Genomic DNA, 18,480 nt, shown 5'->3' on the forward strand with positions numbered 1-18,480 from the left:
CTTATTTTTCTCCTTCAGTCTGCTAAGAGGGCTAGCACTACCAAGAAGAAAGTCCACATTGACATCCACAAGCATGTTTGTGGACAATTTCAACAGAAAGGGGAAAACCATAAAAATAAACAAAATCTGGCTACCAGTATTTAAAAAACTCTAAAATCAGGACAGTAAATATAGACCAACACTCAGAAAACAGGGGAATTCCAGACATAAAACAATCAGGGCCAGCTAACACCTCCCAACAAAGGGGATTCCCCCAGGCAGGAAACAGCCAAGCTTTCAAGCTGCAAGGCTATTCAATGCTAATCAAGGTGATCAATTCACATTTACCTCAAACAAACAAGAGTTCCTTCTCCCACCTAAGCATTCCACAGATATATAAACCTCACTTGTCTAATTTCCAACAGACCTCACAACCACAGAGGATGCCTGCCATAGATGTGGGCGAAACATCAGGAGAGAATGCTTTGGAACATGGCCATGCAGCCTGGAAAACTCACAGCAACCCAACATACACATATCTCTGCTGTGTGGCTATCAGCTTTCCCACTGAAGGGTACAACTTGTGTGGTGCCCACCCCCCAAGCACCCAGTAGTTGAATTGGGTAATGAATCTTGCAAATCACAAAAGCTCAAGGAGGGCTGCATAATTCCCACTAATTCCACACTACTCACAAGCCAGCCAGGTTGCAAAATTGAAATCAGTTGCATGGGCATGTGAGGATATCCTATCAGCTTCTCTTAGTCTGAATGTCCTTCCCAAATTCAAATCTCAACTGTTCTGGGAGCAGTAAAAGGCAGTTCTGTAGATGCTGTTGGAATGCAGCTCCCACAAGCAGGAGCCAGCACAGCCAGCTGAGAGAACTGCTGAGAGTTGCCGCCAGCAGCCCTGACTTAAGGGAAACAATGCAAAATATGAATGGGTTGCTGTGAGTTTTCTGGGCTGTATGGCCATGTTCCAGAAGCATTCTCTCCTGACGTTTCACCCATATCTATGACAGGCATCCTCAGAGGTTGTGAGGTGTGTTCAAATCTCTGAGGATGCCTCCCATAGATGTGGGCGAAACATTAGGAGAGAATGCTTCTGGAACATGGCCATACAGCCCGAAAAACTCACAGCAACCCAGTGATTCAGTCATGAAAGCCTTCAACAACAAATCAAAATATGAATGTTTCTGACATTCAGATGTATGCATTGATGCAAATTTCTGATGGAAGTCTTAAGTGTGTGAGGCCCATCATGAAGTGTAGATCTTTCATGTGTTTTACTTGGCAGAACAATTGTACATAGTAAACAAATTACAATGATTCTTCTTATTTTATCATTGCTAAAGCCCAACACAAGTAGTGTTCTTGGAAAAAGGCAGACTCTGCAGTTTATCTTTGTTGGTCCTAAGAGCTGCTGCTTAGCTATTTTCCTAGGAAGTGACTTCACACTCATGAAAAGAGGTGCGAGCAGATCTGCCGGGTGTGATTCTGAGTCAGACTTCTCTTAACACAACCTCACAACCTTTGAGGATGCTTGCCATAGATGCAGGCAAAACATCAGGAGAGAATGCTTCGAGAACATGGTCATATAGCCCGAAAAATCTAGCTTCTCTTAACAATTTTTATATAATAGAAGTGGGCTGCATATCCTATTTGAAGCCTGAATATGGATCAGGAAACAGCTACTTCATGGTATGAACTTGCTTTTGGTTATTATTATTATTATTATTATTATTATTATTATTATTATTATTATTTGTGTGAATAGTTTTAGTCAGTCATCATAAAATCAGAATCCTAGAGGTGGAAGAGACCTCATGGGCCATCCAGTCCAACCCCCTGCCATGGATGACTTTGACAGTAGCCGATCCCCTGGTTGCCTCTTCTACCTTCTGGACCATAACATTGTCTGCAAGACAAGCAAGGAATTTGTTGGACTTTGTACTCTTGACCAAGTTTGTTTTCCAGCACATATTGGGACAGTTGAAATCGTCCATGACTATTATATCTCTTCTTTGTTCCTGTTTGGTCAACTGTTGACACCTTCTTCAAGTTCTTCATCCTGGCTCAGAGGTCTGTAGTAGATACCCACAATGAGATCTTTTTGAGTCCCAGAAGCTTTCAAGCTAGTTTCCTGGATCGAAGTCTTGCATCTCTTCTGTGGCGTAACTGTTTTTGACTCATAAGGCTTCTCCCTCTCCTCTCCCCTTTGTTTTGTTTCTGTGAGAGAGGTTAGAGCCCTCAACTCAATGTCTGCGTTCCAGTGACAGGTTTCAGGGATGCCTATGACATCGTAAATACGAAAAGACAAAGTGGCCAGTCCAGTAAAGTTGATGGCAGAGGATCATCACTTCCATGCTGGTAGTCTTTGCTTCTTCTAGAACAGCGACATTTGTTTTGCCTGTTTTACCCAGAGATTTGCAGGATTTTAGCAGTGTTTTGTTGGCCAGGCCACACAATTATTGAACTGTAAGTCCTGGCAACAAAGTAGCTATGGGAAATGTGGAGAGCCCCTCAATTTTTTTTTGTTTTCACATCAGGAGCAACTTGAGAAACTGCAAGTCGCCTCTGTTGTGAGATAATTGGCCATCTGCAAGAACATTGCCCAGGGGACACCTGGATGTTTTGATGTTTTACCATCCTTGTGGGAGGCTTCTCTCATGTCCCCACATGGAGAGCTGGAGCTGACAGAGGAAGCTCATCCACGAACCTCCAACCTGTTGGTCTTTAGTCCTGCTGTCACAGGGGTTTAACCCATTGTGCCACTGGGGGCTCCTAAGAATAAGGTAAGAGTATGACAAAAAGCCTGTAGTAATGCTAAAATAAAACACTAGAGAAACAAGGAACAGGGAAAATAAAGCCAGAGGTGACCTTCATAGGGAAAAATCCAAGCCTCAACTAAAAATATTTGCAAAACCTGGTCTAGGACAGAGCTTCTTAAAGTTCTTCTGCTCATGATCCCTTTCTATCAGAGAAATTTGTACATGATCACAGGTATATAAGTATACAAAATAGTTATACTAATCGAACATTTACTGATAATAAATCAGCTTTTGCAAGGCTTGCTAAAGAGGCTGATTTACCTTTTTATGAAGAAAAGCCGAAGTATTTCCTTCAGAGTCCATTGTGAACACTGCACTGTTGTTGCTAACAGATTCATGTCAATGTCTAAACCATCCACTGGGTGGTGCTCAAAACCCTTTTTCTGTTGCCAAATTTTTGCAACCTCTTATGGAACCCTATTTGGAGTCAGGACCCATAGCTTAAGAAGCAGTGGTCTAGACAACGAAGAGCATAAAGACTACCATTTAGGAGAGCTGTGAGGAAACCTAAAAGGGCAATGCAACTGCTATACACTATTCCTTCACTTTCTATATTTTCATATAGTTCGCCACCAGGTACATCTACCAACACATAAGCTTCATTGAAGTCAGAACTACCCTGTGTACTCATGTATACAAGTACTGAGTACATAGGTAGTTCTGACTTCAATGAACATCTTAAACACCTACCCACCAACTCTGCTACAGGACACAAGATACATTTGCATGCAAACTTACTAAGTCCTATATGTATATAGGACTTAGTAAGTTTGCATACAAATGTGTGTGTGTGTGTATATATATATATATATACACACACACACACACACATTTGTATGCAAACTTACTATATATATATGCCATTTTCCAAAAATATTTTTAAACCTATATCTATATCTATCTATCTATCTATCTATCTATCTATCTATCGGGTTAAAAAAAAATATTTTTGGAAAATGGCATTCACCACCATTTTGGGAAAATCAGGAATCTCCCTGAGAATAGTTAAAAACTCGCTTGAGTCCTTAGTGATAAATATCAATCAGCATTCATGCAAAGCAATTAGGTTTCTCAGCTGTTAAACCAATATACCTAGACATCTCTTTGAACTGTTTGGGACAAAGATATTCCAATGCACATACAAACACACACACAGGCTGGATAGCCATCTGTCAGGGGTGCTTTGAATGCAATTTTCCTGCTTCTTGGCAGAAGGCTGGACTGGATGGCCCACGAGGTCTCTTGCAACTCTATGATTCTATGATATATAGCAGAGTTTTAGAAGTGTTCTTTCAGTTGCCCAAAAACATCTACTCTCCCTTAAAACATCTTGGTTTTAAATCATGCTCTCAAAAGACAAAATAAACAGACTTCTTTAAAAGTAACATAGTTGGTTTACTCACAGATTTCATGTATTCAGCATACAGTTATTTTGCTCATCAATCCAGTTACAAATAGAGTTTGAAGTAGTTTGTGCAGACAACACAGGGCATCTTTCTTATAATCACAGTCCATAGTCTAAAGCACCTCTCTGGTCTGAGAGTCTAAAAGGCTGTCTTTTTCTAAAGTCTTCTAAGGTATACTTTTTCTACATTGAAAGTCTAATGGCTTCTGCTTCTAATGGCATCTGAAATCATACAGTTTCTAAAATGGAGTCTGAGTCCTGAACAATCCCACATCTGATCACATGGTTTGCCGCCCCTCCCACAACATAGAGTTAAGGAAAAAACTGCATACCAATACACACATATACAATACACTAAGCAATCTGAATTATATACATAACAAATAACTAGTGGAGGCTTGAAGAAAGTTGCAATTTCCAACAGATTTTGCTCCTGTTCTTTTTAATTTTGCACTTTGTTAAAATAAACCAACCTGGGGAGCAGGTATAAAAAGTATCTAACTGTATCAGAAGCTGACAAAAATATTGTGGGATAAACAAAACATGCACCTTTTATGGTTAGTTAGGGAGGAGTGGTGAACTTCCCTTGTATTGCTACAATAGCGCCAACACAAGTTGGCTGGTTGTGGGATACTTATATACAGACATAAATAAGTACATAAGCACGAGCATTGCCACTCATCTAGCAAAAGCCAATGCAGTGACACTACAAGGGGCCACTTCAATTAGCAATAGCTTTGTGCTACAGGCAGACAAACAGATACGCATGCATACTTTGACCGACAGATAGATAGATAGATAGATAGATAGATAGATAGAGTGATAGAGTGATAGAGTGATAGAGTGATTGACTGAGGCTGCCTAGTGGTAAGGCCATCCTCTTCCCTTTCATGGGGGTCCTGTGCCCAGAGAACATGGAGACCTGACATTATGTGCACCAATAAGACACCAAAAGTTTTACAAACCATAGGCAAGAGACAAGCATTTTCTTCCATCTTTAGCAAACAATACTTACAAGAGGTTGTTTTATAAGAGGGCTATGGTAATAATTGATGACTGCCAATGGTGTGGCTATACATTGCCTCCAAGAGGAGAGGCAGCACTGCCTATAGCTAGAAAGACCAGTCACTGAATATGTTCATGCAGCAAAGGGTTTGGCATAATCTTCAGCAATGTGCAATGAAAACACTCAAGCAAATTTCCATTTTTGGGAGATCAAGGGCTCCAGGACATTAGAAGTACAGATGTGCATCCCTATAGTGACCCACGGCATGTTTATCTCTTTCTTTCTTTATTTGCTGCATTTCTATCCCGCCTTTCTCAGCCCGAAGGCGACTCAAGGCAGCTTACACTGGCACGATTCGATGCCACAGTGAACATTAAAAAATTAAAACAAAATTTAAAACAATTAACACAGAGACTTCACAACCTCTGAAGATGCTTGCCATAGATGCAGATGCTTGCCATAGATGCATCAGGAGAGAATGCTTCTAGAACATGGCCATATAGCCCAAAAAAACTACAACAACCCAATTAACACACATTATAAAAACCCTGTAAAAAGCATTAAAAGCATAAAACACCAGTAACTTCCTATTAGCTCATTTTCCAAAAACATTGTCAAGCCATACCATGTTCATTCTTTCCTGGGTTCCATATTCATCCATTACATTGCGTTTTCAAAGGCTTGTTCAAAAAGCCAGGTTTTAAATTTTTTTCAGAATGTCAGTAGAGAGGGGGCTGATCTAAGGGAGTTCCATAGCCGAGGAGCCACCATTGAGAAGACCCTGCCTCTCGTCCCCACTGGGCACGCCTGCAATGAAGGCACGATCAAGAGCAGAGCCTCCCCAGAAGATCTTAAATTCCTAGCTGGTTCATTGAATCAACCTAGCTAGTTGATTGATTTTTCCAAGACTTTCGCTTTACTCGAAGGCTTTCACGGCCAGAATCACTGCAGTGTGGTGTGGTTTTGTCATATGTTCCATAGTTGATGGTGGTTGGTGGTGGTAGACCTGGCAGTTGGTGATGGAAGGATTAATGTAAGTCTTGGTTCTAAAGGGTTGAGTAGTTTATAAGTAACAGTTTACAGGTAAAAGAAATTACGAGTGGAGGTGTGCAGGAGATGGGTTGCAGCTGGGTATTACTGGATTTAAGGAGCTAACTTTGAGACTTATCTTTGGGAGAAAAGTATCTGTTGCATTTTGGTGGTGGATGTTGCTGGCATTTGACCATTGGACTGGACCCTTTTGACTACGAAGTTATTTTTGCTATCAGTTTTTGTTTATTCTGTAGCTGCGTGCTATCTTTGTGTTTTATATTTTGGTCTATTGAAACAGCCAGCAAGTAAGTGCTGTTTTAATTAAACTGTTTGATAAAACTGATAGTTTGATTAATCTCTACCTAAATAAGGTAGAGCCCTGGCAACGTGACAGGTTTAGGGCCCTGTTCTAGCAACATGTTCTCATGACATTTCAACCATATCTGTGGCTTCAGATCTTCTGAAGATGCCAGCCACAAGAGAAAATGCTACTAGAACACAGCCATACAGCCCAGAAACCGCACAACACCACTTTCATTTTTGTTTCCAAGAATCATTGTGAAGCCCAGAGTGGCACAGCCCACAGTGTGGCATCTTCGTTGCTTATTTATGTATAAGATCCTGTGTTTTCATACATATTCTGCATCCTGGGCTGCTACCGCACATGGCCCCATATGGAGTCTGACGGTGGCTCCTGACATCCTTGACATCAGTCCAGTGGGAAAGTCGGTTTGGCTCTCTGGTTTCTGTGAAGACAATAGCAAGGAGCTTTCTGGGAGCTGTAGTTCAGAGACCTTTGTATAAAAACTCCATTTTATTTCCTTTTCTCAGACTCCTCTCTCCAAAATGCAATCCCTTGAACAGGTAAGGGGTTGAGAGGGGAGCAGGTTTGCAGCCGCCCTTTCTGGTGTGCCTTCCACTAGAGGGCAGAGGCACCTAAGGACAGGGCCTTGCGCATGGCACCAGAAAAAGGTGAAAGAGTTAACAATACATGGCTCGCTTTGGAATTTGCAAACCTGAGGGGGAAGTGGGGATGCTGCCCTACATGGAAGGCCGCCTGTTTGGGGCCTGCGGGGCAAACCTGAAGAGTGCCAGCAGAGAGGCTGATAGTCATCAGCTTGGAAGAGACTGAGCTATACTGAGGTACAGAGCAAAGAAATGCCTTCCCATTGCTGTAGTCGCATACTTAATACCTGCCTAGAACAACATTTGGTGCAGTTTTGAGCACAATTGTTTTTCCAGCTTCCAAGATAATAGGGAGTGCAAAGCATAGAAGCCTAGGGAAAGACAACCGTTTTTAAGAGAATTCAAAATGGTTTCAAATATATTTATTTTCCCACGATGGAAATGTATGCAAATATTGCTTTTGTCCCACTTTCCACTCTGGTCAAACAGGTTTTGCAGGTTTTAAAGAAACAAAAACCTGCAAAACGTGTTTGATCGGAAAATATGATCAAAAGAGGGAGCATTGCTTTTTCAAACTGTCTGCAATTCCCTTACAATATTATGTATTAACTTGGGTACCAGGCGCTGGTTGGGTTATTTGAAAATGTCAAATTTTTAGTTGTACAAATTGCATAAGGTTGTGGGTGAACTACAACTCACATTATGCCAGGTTAATCCCGAAAAATTCAATCAGTACTTAAAAAATTGTTATGTTGGTCAAGTTTGCTCTAGATAAGTGTTTCTCAACCTGGGGGTTGGGACCCCGGGGGGGGGGGGGGTCACCAGGAAGGTTTCAGTGGGGTCACCAAACACCATCAGAAAACACATATTTCAGATGGTTTTAGGAACCCCTTTGGCAGAGAAGGCTGAAGATCTCTCTGCTTGTCCTTCTCTTCCATTTTGGAAACAGACGGCAAATCCTCCTACTAAAAGCCCTCCTCCAGCTCTCTGGATGTAGCTGAACTACAACTCCAAAACTCAAGGTCATTGCCCATCAAATGCTTCCAGTATTTTATGTTGGTCAGGGGAATTCTGTGTGCCAAATCTGGTTCAATTCCATCATTGTTGGAGTTCACAATTCTCTGATTGTAGGTGAACTATAAATCCCAGAAACTACAACTCTTAAATGACAAAATCAACCAATCAGTATTCAAATTTGGGCATATCGGGTATTTGTACCAAATTTGGTCCAGTAAATGAAAATACATCCTGCATATCAGATATTTACATCATGATTACGATTCATAACAGTAGCAAAATTGCATAAAGTAGCAATGAAAATAATTTTATGGTTCAGGGTCACCACAACATTAGGAGCTGTATTAAGGGGTTACAGCATTAGGAAGGTTGAGAAACACTGCTCTAGGTGCATCATCGATGGGGTTCAGTGTGCTCGCTGGCTGTAGGGTAAACTACAATTCACTATGGTGAGTCAGTCCCCTCAAGTCCCTTCAGTCTGTTGAGTTGGTCATGGGGTTTCTGTGTGCCAAGTTTGGTCTAGGTCACAGTTTTGCTAGTTGCATGTGAACTACAACTCCCAGAAAGGAAGGTTGGTTCCCCCACCCCCAGTAATCAAATTTCAGCTTATCAGGTATAAGTTTGGTCCAGATCCATCGGTGTTTGGGTTCACAGTGCTCTCTGGATATAGGTGAACTACAACTTCCTCAAATCAAGAAGGATTTCCCCCAAAGATCTCCATGGGGGCCTCTATGTACCATGTTTGTTCAATTTCCATCTTTGGTGGAGTTCGGTGCTCATTGATTGCAAGTGAACTATAAATCCCAGTACCTACAACTCCAAAGTGTCCAGGCCAATTCCCCTCAAAACCCACAAGTATTCAAATTTGGGCATATTGGGTAGGCATGCCGAGTTTGGTCCAGGTCAATTATTGTTTGGGTTCATAGTGTGCTCTGGATGTAGGTGAACTGCAACTTCTATACATCTCCTCAAAGATCTCCAGTCACTTTTTGTTGGTCATGGGGCTTCTGTCTGCCAATTTAGAGCTTTAAGATCTGCTGGGGAGGCCCTGCTCTCGGTCCCACCCCATTCGCAAGTGAGACTGGTGGGAACAAGAGACAGAGTCTATTCAGTGATGGCCCCTTGGCTGTGGAACTCCCTCCCCAGTGACATCAGGCAGGCCCCATCCCTCCTGTTCTTTAGAAAAAAGCTAAAGACCTGGCTTTGTATGCAGGCGTTTGGAGAATAAAATATTAAGGAATTCAACCTCAACAGCCTGAATAATGACTATGGATTTTGGATAATGACTATGAATAAGCATGAAATCAAGACTCTGCATTTTATATGTTTATATGTTTTTAATTTGTTTTATTGCTCTATGTGTTTCAATTGCTCAGATGTTTTTAATGTTTTAACTGTTTTAGAGTTTGATAGGGTGTGTGTTTATTGTTATGTTCTGTTGGAGCTCAGCCTGTGATTGAGTTTCAGGATCAGGGCGCTTTGGATGTGGGGAGTGATGTCAATGAGTTTCAAGATAGCAATGGTTTGGTCTATGATATTGACGCAGAGAATGACCAGGAGATCCCTGTTCAAAGTGTAGTTTCCCATGAGAATATCCCTATAGGGTGTGGGGATGATGGTGTGCTCCCTGAACTACTACCAGAGAGTTCCCATGATTTGGAACTTGAAAGCAGCTTGGCACCTGTTAAGTCGCCTAAGGACTGAGAAGGGCGGTATACAAATATAGTAAACAAATAAATAAGCAAATAGATAGTTGGGAGGAGATTAGTTAAAACAGAAAAGCTGAACAGTGGCTTCAGTGTTCTGCCAGGTTCCGAGAAAAAAAGATAAGAAACTCTCAGCTAAAGTGAAACCAGTTTCTGAGCGCTAGAGACATAGCTAACGAGGAGATAAAAGTCCCAAGTACAGGATATGTAGTCAGATGAAGCATCATTTGGAATCCGCAGGTTTGTTCCGCAGGTGTGCCTTGGGGTGCTTCCAGGTCAAAAGCCCCCTTCCAGGCTGCGTATTTCCAATGGAAATTCTCCAAACACATATTTTCTGTGCAATATTTCGCTTTCAGGCTGAGCGAAATGCTTGTGAAAGCAAGAGTGTACACAGGCATGCTCTCAAATGACCAAAGAAGATCGGTTCTGAAGGTTTGTTCTTAAGTTGCAAGTTGGAACAGGGTTAATTCATGTTTAAGTGCCTTTTGTTTCATGGTTTTGATTCTTGGATTTTATGATTTTATATTATGCCTTAGATTCATGTTTCCTAATTTCTTGCATTTTGTTTAGGAAGTTTTGACTTTGTTTTTATGGACTTTACTGGACTATTACCCTGAACTACTTTGTTCCTGCTTATCTTTTTACCTAATTGGATTTACCTATTTCTTTAAAGTGCTTTTTACTTTACTGCTTTTTAATTATCTTCAATAAAATGATTGTTTCCCTACTCAACGGTGTGGTGTTTAAAGTCAGAGGGCTTTTCCTGTTCTGGAGTGCAATATGTTCATGCGGTATTGTATTTTTGCCGGAGTTTTATAAGCCACCTTGAGTTCCCTGCGGGGCGAGAAAGGCGGGGTATAAACAAAGTAAGTAAGTAAGTAAGTAAATAATTCCAGGTCCATTGTTGGTGGAGTTCAGAGTGCTCTTAGATTGCTGGTGAACTATACATCCCAGTGCCTACAACTCCTACAAATCATGGTGAATTCTCCCCAAACCTCTCTAGTATTTTCAGTTGCTGATCAATTCCTCTGTTTGCCGTATGCCATAGAAAAGAATAGGAAAGGCAGTGGGCGGGGTCATGCAAATTCCACACCAATGGAGAGAGTAAGAAACATTGGGATGTCTGTGGTGGAGGAAACACATAAAATGTAGGGTGAAATGGTCCCTGTATGAAAGCCTTCACTTAGGTGGTGGGCAGTATGGCGTTTGTGGAGGACATTGGCAGTGCTCATGTATATGTTCATGATGCTCACTTAAACCTGCAATGTCATTGGAGTGTCATATGTTCTGCAGTTGGTAGTGGTGGTGATGGAAGGGTTAATGTGAGTATTCTAGAGGGTTTGGTAATCTGTAAGTGGGAGTTCATGGGTGAAAGCAATTAGGGGTGGAGGTGTGCAGGAGATGGGTTGCAGCTGGGTGTTACTGGATTTGCGGAGCTAACCTTGAGACTGATCTTTGGGAGAAAAGTATTTGTTGCATTTTGGTGGTGGATGCTGCTGGTTTTTCCTCTAGGTCTGTTGGATTTTTGGTATCCTGACCTGTCTTCTGTAATCTTGTAGTCTTCTGTAATCTGTAAAAACCCTGGAACCTTGAGCCTTTGGACTGGCTTTTGACTACGGTATATACTCTTTATCCCTGGACTCTGTTATTGAACTCTTGGCGTTTGACCACTGGACTGGACCCTTTTGACTACGAAGTTATTTTTGCTATCAGTTTTTGTTTATTCTGTAGCTGCGTGCTAGCTTTGTGTTTTATATTTTGGACTATAAAAACAGCCAGCAAGTAAGTGCTGTTTTAATTAAACTGTTAAAACTGGGAGTTTGATTCATCTCTACCTAAATAAGGCAGAGCCCTGGCCACGTGACATGGAGGGAGGGCCATTTGTGACTCCTGAGTAGTGGGGAGCTATACCTGTTGGTGGAGACAGGAGCTTGTCTGTGTAAGTGGATGCCACAGCCACACACATACATATTTTCACTCTTATTATGTGTATAGATTAGTTAAATGGTCTTACGACAACTTTGAAAACTAAGGCAGGAAAAATGGTTTCAAAAGCAGAGTGTTTTAAAAGCGGGATTGTTGTCATTGAGGTCTACACTTGTCTCAATCTTGAATAGTATTGTTAAACAGGTTCTGCAAGCTTTTGCATTGAATTTAGTTCTGGCAAGATGCTGTTTTTCCACGGGAAATAAAGGTCAGGGCAGAAGACAAAAAGGACTGCACAGAGGAGAAAAAAACTAAATGTCTGTACATAATAATAATGTATCCCTCTTTAAACTAGTTCATTTAGTGCCCTTCCACACAGTCATATAACACAAAATATTAAGGCAGATAAGCCACAATATCTGCTTTGAACTGTAATATCTGAGTCCACACTGCCATGCAATCCAGTTCAATGTGGATTTTACCAAGTTGTGTGGAAGGGTCCAGAGTCATAGAGCTGAAGGAGTCCACACAGGCCGTTCAGTCCAACCTCCTGCCATGCAGGAACACACAATCAAAGCACTCCAGAAATATAGCCTATGCTTAAAAATCTCTAGAAAAAAAGACACCACCACCCTCTGAGGCAACACATTTCAACAACTTTTACTGTCAGGAAGTTTTTCCTAATGTTTAGGTTGAATCCCTCTTCCTGCAATTTGAATCCACTGCTCCATATCATAGTGTCTAGAGTAGAAAACAAGCTTGCCCTTCCTCATTGTGACATTCTTTCAAATATTTAAACATGGTTCTCATGTCCCCTCTCAACCTCTGTTGTCCAACCTAAAGATAGCCATCCAGTCTCTGTTTAAAAGCCCCCAAGGAAGGAGCTTCCATTATGCTCCAAGGCAGAGAGTTCCACTGCTGAACAGCTCTTACAGCTCTCCATATTCAGGTGGGATCTTCCCTCCTGTAATTTCAACCCACTGCTCGAAGTTCTAGTTTCCAGGGCAAATATACTTTCAAATATTTAAACATGGCTATAATGTCTCCTCTCAGCCTTCTCTTCTCAAGCTTTTTTCTGTACCACACATATATTTGTTAATTCTCATTTTTTCACAATCCTTAGTGATTGATGTTTATAAACTTATGCTTTTACCCAAGTTATAAAATTATTTATAAAAGTAATCTTAATCATGCTGGGTTCTCTTTCACCTGAGGGGCAACAAATGTGGCCTGTTCTTGAAAACTAAGCAGCTTCAATGTCAATTTGTGCTTGAGAAGACGACCAGTAGATAATCCTTTCTATCTAGATACTGCCTTCTGAAAGTGCTGCCTGCTGATCCCAATGTGTAGGCCTTCTGGGAAGACCTGTCTTAGAACAATGGCCATGCTCGACTGCCCTCTTGTGGTTGGTTCTTAGAGCTGCAGCATGAAGCTCATTGGCTAGCAATGTGAGGTAGCATTTCTATCTGTATACTGCCCTCTTGTGGTTGAATCTGAGCACTATGTACATTTTTTAGTTTGGGGATTGTAGCCTCAAATGGGAGCATTATCCAAAAGCCCACTAGTATTTTAAGTTGGATTATGAAGAATATGTATACCAAAGTTGGCCCAGATTCATCAAGCCATGTAGGAGCCTTTGTGGAACAAACATACATATTTCCACTATTCTATGTAGATGGATTTTGAGCTGTATTTCATTTTTATTTTTATTGTATTTTAACCTTCTCTCTCTTTCTTTTTTGTTCTTTTTAAATTTCTGTAGTTCTTAGTATACTTTTTTTAAAAACCTTGAATAAAAAATAGTTTTTTTTTAAGGGCAAAATCTTCCCTTTTTTGTCTTGTTTAGCCTTGGCAATACGGGAGTTTTCTAAATGAACACCACCTACTGGTTCACTGTATTGTAGCTTTTACCATAGGAGCAGCAGTAGCTCAATTAGTTAAACCCTTTTGCCAGCTGAACTGCTGACCTGAAGGTCTGCGGTTTGAATCTGCAAGATGGGATGAGCTCCTATCTGTCAGCTCCAGTTTCCATGCAGGGACATGAGAGAAGTCTCCCACAGGATGGCAACACATCCGGAGCTTGTCTTGGGCAATGTCTCTGCAGACGGCAATTCTCTCACACCAAAAGTGACTTACAGTTTCTCAAGTAGCTTCTGACATGACAATTTCTTTGCACAATATCATCTTGTTCCTTCAAATTACTTCATTGACTGCAATATCTACTATAGCATATTCCCAGTTTTCAGATCAAATTATGTGTCTGGGAAAATAGAAACATCTCACCTAGGTGGTATTCCCCATTCCTTTTGCAATAAATGTGCAGGATGCACTGAGCAAATGGGCAAACATTGGACATTGTGATATCCCTGGTCACAAGAAACCCAACTCTCTCCTTCCATCTCTTTGCCAAGTTTGTGAAGATTTAATTTTGTTTCTTAAATCCTAACTTTAAAAGGAAAACATTATTGCTATTGACTTAATACTCAGTTTGGTGCTAGAGTATTCACTCAATTCTAGGGATACCCTATGGTCCACATACGGCAAGATGAAACACCTCTGCCCCTCCCTTTCTCGGACTATGGGCTGTTGGTGCCCAGTGAAGCACAGCCATTGATAATCACTGGTTTTCCAACCAATTCAATATGTAACAATTTAAAAAAAGTTCTGTTCCTGGTTTGAAAGTGTTATTTCCTATTTAATTGTGCAGTACTTACTTTGAAAGTAGTTATACTCCAGAAACATTGTTTTTGTGGCTGCCACAAACTATGTTGACTTAGTTGAGACTCTGAGATATTACTCATTGAAAAACTATAGCAAAATGTGTTGCAGGATGTCCCGCAAAAACAAAGTTTTTACCATGTAATAAACTTTTACCTTGATTTTATGATAGACCCAATTGGGAAAAAAAAGTTTATAACCAGGGAACAAAAAGCGTTTTACATAGTGTTATGGTTTCCACCTAATGGTATTTTCATCCACTCTGCATTTTAATTAGCTTTCTGCTGAAAATATTGTGGGTGAACTTATCAAATATGCTACTGAAGTCAAGATAAATGACATCCATATCATCCCCACCATCTTTTAAACTAATGACCCAAATTAATTTGGCAGGATTTGCTTTTCGCACGGTAGGGCTGATTCTTACTAATCACTGCCTTGCCGTCAAGTGTGTTTGAATGTTTTTGTCGGAACTGAGGTCAAGCTGACATGTTTGTAGCTCCCAGATCTTCTTGCTTGCTGTTTTTGAATAGACTAGGGACAGGGTTGCTGTGAGTTTTCCGGTGCTATACGGCCACGTTCCAGAAGCATTCTCTCCTGACGTTTTGCCCACATCTATGGCATACATCCTCAGAGGTTGTGAGTTCTGTTGGAAACTAGGCAAAAAGGGTTTATATATCAGTGGAAAGCCCAGGGTGGCAGAAAGAACTCTTGTCTGCTTGAGGCAAGTGTGAATGTTACAATTGGCCAGCTTGATTAGCATTGAATAGCCTTGCAGCTTCAAAGTCTGGCTGTTTCCTGCCTAGGGTAATCCTTTGTTGGGAGGTGATGGTTTCCTGTGTGGAATTCCAGTTTGAAGGGAGGGAAGGTGGATCAGAGACTACACCAGTAAGTTGCAGTTCATCTGGCCTGGCCAATGTGCCCTTGTTTACTAACTGACTCCTTCTTCATCCTGGTTTGGAGGGAGTCCCGATTCCTTGCCAAGGCCTCTTCCTGCTAATGCCACTGCATGGGAGCTCATTTTCTCATTTTTCCAGGCCTATGCGCTGTAATATGTTTTGCCTACAGACCTATGTACAGGAAGAACACGATAAGCTCTACACAAACATTTATTTGAACACTGCATTTCAGGAAATGCTGTTGATGGACAGTCTTTGAAAAAGGGGACTACTAAAAGGGGAATTAGCTCAAATGGTAGAGCGCTCGCTTAGCATGCGAGAGGTAGCGGGATCGATGCCCGCATTCTCCAGTTTGGTTTTTTGGAGCCCCCGGTGGCGCAGTGGGTTAAAGCACGGAGCTGCTGAGCTTGTTGATCGAAAGGTCGCAGGTTCGATTCCGGGGAGCGGCGTGAGCTTCCGCTGTCAGCCCTAGCTTCTGCCAACCTAGCAGTTCGAAAACATGCAGATGTGAGTAGATCAATAGGTACCGCTCCGGCGGGAAGGTAACGGCGTTCCATGCAGTCATGCCGGCCACATGACCTTGGAGGTGTCTACGGACAACGCTGGCTCTTTGGCTTAGAAATGGAGATGAGCACCACACCCCAGAGTCAGACATGACTGGACTTAATGTCAGGGGACTACCTTTACCTTTACCTTTAAAAGGGGATATCCTTGTCATTTGTGTTTGCATTCTCAAATATTGTTTAGATTCCACCTAAACATTACGAAGAACCCCCTGACCTTAAGAGGTGTTCAGCTGCGGAATATGCTGCCTTCAATCTCCTTGTGGAGAGAAAGCAGGGTATAAAAAAACCCAACAATAATTATAGGAGTGTATAGGTCTCCTTTTCTGGGGACTGGGGCCCCTTGTTTTGGAAAATGGGAATCCCCATAAATGGCTATTCAGAACCATTTGGGAAAACCAGGAATCTCTACAGACTTCTCGAAGCGTGATCCTTTTGGAGATTTGGCATTCACACTATTTGGAATAATCATAACTCTTGGGAAAGCATTCGAGTCAACCTTCTCCTTAGTGGTAAATATTCACTAGTATTCATGCAGGGCAATTAGGTTTCTCAGCTGTTAGACTGATATACCTAGATACTTCTTTGAACTGTTAGGATCAAAGATATGCTAATGCAAACAAAAAAAAAACATATACAGCGGATTTTCAGAAATGTTCTCTTCACTTGCTCAAAAAACATCTCTCCCCAGGCCCGTAGCCAGGATTTCGATTCGGGGGTGTGGGGGTGTGGGTGGGGGCTGAGTTTGTTTGGGGGGGGGCGAGTCCAAATGAAAGAGGGTCTACCCTAGCAAACCTTTTGTATCGTTACCCCTATACCCCCATATATATAGGATATATTGAGTAGGGTGATGAGATCATGATATGAATAAACATAACAGTTTAAATAATGCACCAGTAAGGCCTTTTCGCGAACCACCATGAGAATTTCGGGGGGGGGGGGGGCTGAAGCCCCCCAACCCCCCCCCCCCCCCCGGCTACATTTTGCTCCCAAGAGACCAAAATAAAGTAGTCTTTGTTAAAATAACATAATTGGGTTTACTCACAAACTTCATGTATTCAGCATACAGGTACACTACATATCAATACAGTTACAGATAAAATTTGAAGTATTTTCTCTGTGCAGATAACACAGGGCATCTTTCTTATAATCAATAGTCCAAAGTCTAAAGCAGCGTTTCTCAACCTGGGGGTCATGAGGGGGATTGTCAGAGGGGTCACCAAAGACCATCAGAAAACCCAGGATTTTCTGTTGGTCATAGGGGTCCTGTGTGGGATGTCTGGCCCAATTCTATCATTGGTGGGGGTTTAGAATGCTCTCTAATTGTAGGGGAACTATCAATCCCAGCAACTACAACTCCCAAATGTCAAGGTCTATTTTCCCCAAACCCCACCAGAGTTCACATTTGGGCATATTGAGTATTCATGCCACGTTTGGTCCAGATCCATCACTGTTTGAGTCCACAGTGCTTTTTGGATGCAGGTGAACTACAACTCCAAAACTCAAGGTCAGTGCCCACCAAACCCTTCCAGTATTTTCTCTTGGTCATGGGAGTTCTGTGTGCCAAGTTTGGTTCAATTCCATTGATGGTGGAGTTAAGAATGCTCTTTGATTGAAGGTGAATTATTAATCCCAGCAACTACAATTCCCAAATGAAAAAAATCAATTCTCCCCCACCTCTTACTTACTTAGGTGATCCCTCATAGTCCGAGTAGGATTGTCTTCCAAGATCGGTGTACTGACAGTGGGTCCATAGGTGACTGTGGAGCCCTATTCTTGATCTGCATCTTCTCCCGCAGTGAGGGCATCGGTTTCCAGGTGGAAGGTGGTCTCAGTCAGGGTTGGCTTGACGCGCCTTCCTCTTGGCATGTTTCTCTCTTTCGCCCTCCATTCATGCCTCTTCAAATTCTAAGCACTGCTAGTCACAGCTGACATCCAGCTGGAGCACTCAAGGGCCAGGGCTTCCCAGTTCTCAGCGTCTATTCTAGAGTTTTTAAGGTTGGCTTTGAGCCCATCTTTAAATCTCTTTTCCTGCCCACCAACATTCCGTTTTCCATTCTTGAGTTCGGAGTAGAGTAACTACTTTTGGATGGTGGTCGGGCATCCAGACAACATGGCCGGTCCAGCGGAGTTGATGGTGGAGGACCATCGCTTCAGTGCTGGTGGTCTTTGCTTCTTCCAGCACGCTGACGTTTGTCCGCCTGTCTTCCCAAGAGATTTGTAGGATTTTCCAGAGGCAATGCTGATGGAATCATTCTAGGAGTTGCATGTGACATCTGTAGACAGTCCACGTCTCGCAGGCATATAGCAGGGTTGGGAGGACAATAGCTTTATAAACAAGCACCTTGGTATCCCTACGGATGTCCTGATCCTCAAACACTCTGTGCTTCATTCGGAAAAATGCTGCACTCGCAGAGCTCAGGCGGTGTTGTATTTCAGTGTCGATGTTGACTTTGGTGGAGAGGTGGCTGCCAAGGTAGCGAAATGGTCAACAT

The 18,480-nt window shown here is 42.0% G+C and overlaps 1 protein-coding gene and 1 non-coding gene across 3 annotated transcripts in view; both read left to right on the plus strand.

The window, feature by feature from the left end:
• The first annotated feature begins 7,091 nt into the window (after positions 1–7,091).
• The window catches only part of ATN1 (atrophin 1), a 60,296-nt gene continuing 48,907 nt past the window's right edge, over positions 7,092–18,480 (plus strand). The window contains exon 1 of one of the 2 annotated variants that reach the window (XM_060762600.2): positions 7,092–7,114. The gene's annotated coding sequence lies outside the window, so the exon portion shown is untranslated. Of the gene's footprint in view, positions 7,115–7,187; positions 7,394–18,480 lie in introns of those variants that run through there. The other variant, XM_060762598.2, reaches the window with a different exon arrangement.
• TRNAA-AGC (transfer RNA alanine (anticodon AGC)) lies at positions 15,700–15,772 on the plus strand. The gene has a single exon. It is a non-coding gene; the product is annotated as a tRNA-Ala (tRNA).

Source organism: Anolis sagrei, chromosome 2 (genome assembly GCF_037176765.1).
Source record: "Anolis sagrei isolate rAnoSag1 chromosome 2, rAnoSag1.mat, whole genome shotgun sequence".
Lineage (NCBI taxonomy): Eukaryota > Metazoa > Chordata > Lepidosauria > Squamata > Dactyloidae > Anolis > Anolis sagrei.